Source organism: Ornithorhynchus anatinus, chromosome 21 (genome assembly GCF_004115215.2).
Source record: "Ornithorhynchus anatinus isolate Pmale09 chromosome 21, mOrnAna1.pri.v4, whole genome shotgun sequence".
Taxonomy (NCBI): domain Eukaryota; kingdom Metazoa; phylum Chordata; class Mammalia; order Monotremata; family Ornithorhynchidae; genus Ornithorhynchus; species Ornithorhynchus anatinus.
The window spans coordinates 13,577,427-13,579,299 of NC_041748.1; the positions used below are offsets into that span (position 1 = coordinate 13,577,427).

The window sequence follows — 1,873 nt, forward strand, 5'->3', positions numbered from 1 at the left end:
TCATCCTTTGGATTCTAGTAGACTTGCAGGATTGAATATTTTACTCTGGGTTTCTAAATAGCCAGAAAAAATATTTTTGTCAAATAATAATAATGATAATACTATTTGTTAAGCACTATTTGTCAAGGATGTTCTAAGTGCTGGGGTAGATACAAATTAATCATGTTGGACTTAGTCCCTGGCCCAAATGAGGCTCACTCTCTAAACAGGAGGAAGAACATTGGTTAAATCTCCATTTTATAGATGAGGAAACTGAGGCACAGAGAAGTTAAGTAACTTGTCCAAAGTCACACAGGAGGCAAGTGGTGTAGCTGGAATTAAAACCCAGGTCTTCTGATTCCCAGAACTCTGCTCTTTCCCCTAGGTCACACTACTTCTCTTTCTGCCAATTGACTCATACTTCAAACCTGAAATAAGACTCAATTTCTTGAACCCAAATTCCTTTCAACTTCCAGCTATTCCAGTACAAGAGAGCTTAGTGTCCACTGACCCTTTTCCCTTCGGCTATTAATTCCCACTGAGGAAATCTTTGATACAAAACAGGCCATGCTACTTTTCACAATGATCACCATTCAATTTTTCTCCCAGGCTTATGGTTTTCTAATTAAAACCCTGTTGTCCAGACAAACAATATTCATTCATTTATTCAATAGTATTTATTCAGTGCTTACTGAGTGCAGAGCACTATAAACACTTGGGAGAGTACACTATAACAGACACATTCACACTCAGAATAACATCAGCGATTATGCTCCTGCCTGCAGAAAGAAATCTTTTCAGATAAACCTTAATTGCCCGCTTCGCTTGGTGACATTAGCTCAGAGACTAACTTCTCTTTTTCTAAAGTTTCCACCTTTGTTTAGAATTAGAGGCCTATGTACCGAGCCCCTCCTTTGCACAGCAGCTACCCTAGGAACCAGCGGGTCAGATGTTATTTTCATCATTATTAAGGAAGCAAATGCCTGCTCACCAGCAAGAGACCACTGGGATTCTGGCTGTCCAACACTTCTGGGAAATTTTCATGCACAGATGCACTAGACCATGGCCTCGGGCACTCCCTTGCCCTAAATGCGGCATTCGAGGGCTATTACCTTTCCCAACATCACTAGCCATGCTCCCACCCCAAGTCCGCCCCCCCGCACCCGGCCCCAATACTTCCAGCCTTCAAATCCCTCTCTCATGTAGCTAAAGGAGCGGCAGTGTTGCCTAATGAACGGAGCACGGGCCCGGGAGTCAGAAGGGCCTGGGTTCTAATCCCTGCTCTGCCACTTGTCTTTGGTGTGACCTTGGAAGAGTCACTTCACTTCTCTGTGACTCAGTTTCCTCATCTGTAAAATGGGGATTAAGACTGTGATCTCCATGCGGGACAGGGACTGTATCCAACCCAATTTGCTTGTATCCATTCCAGTACTCAGTTCAGTGCTTGGCACAAAGTAAGTGCTTAATAAATTGTCTCTTCATGCCGTCGAATCGTCTCCGATCCACAGTGTCTCCATGGGCACATCTCTTTCAGAATGCCCCACCTCCCTCTCTGATTATTCTGGTAGTTTATCAATAGAGTTTACTTGTAAAAATGCAGACGTGGTCTTCCTTTGCCTTCTTCCAAACAGTAAACTTGAGTCTCCCCCCTCGACTCCCTCTCGTGCCACTACTGCCCAGCACAGGTGAGTTTTGACTTGTAGCAGACTGCCTTCCACTTGCTAGCCACTGCCCAAGCAAGAAATGGAATGGGTATGCCTCTGCTTGACTCTCCCTCCTGTAGCGAGACTGGTAGAGTATTGGAAACTCTCCAGCTTCAATCCTAAGGGGTGGGGGGGAGCTTAATTACTACAATTGAAAAAAATCCCATTAAAAAAATAACATGCAAGGACTG

At 44.2% G+C, this 1,873-nt stretch overlaps 1 non-coding gene across 1 annotated transcript; it reads right to left on the reverse strand.

The window, feature by feature from the left end:
- Positions 1 to 1,674: 1,674 nt before the first annotated feature.
- On the reverse strand, positions 1,675 to 1,811 carry LOC114806279. Its single transcript, XR_003754314.1, has one exon. It is a non-coding gene; the product is annotated as a small nucleolar RNA SNORA7 (small nucleolar RNA).
- Between the last annotated feature and the right edge of the window lie 62 nt (positions 1,812 to 1,873).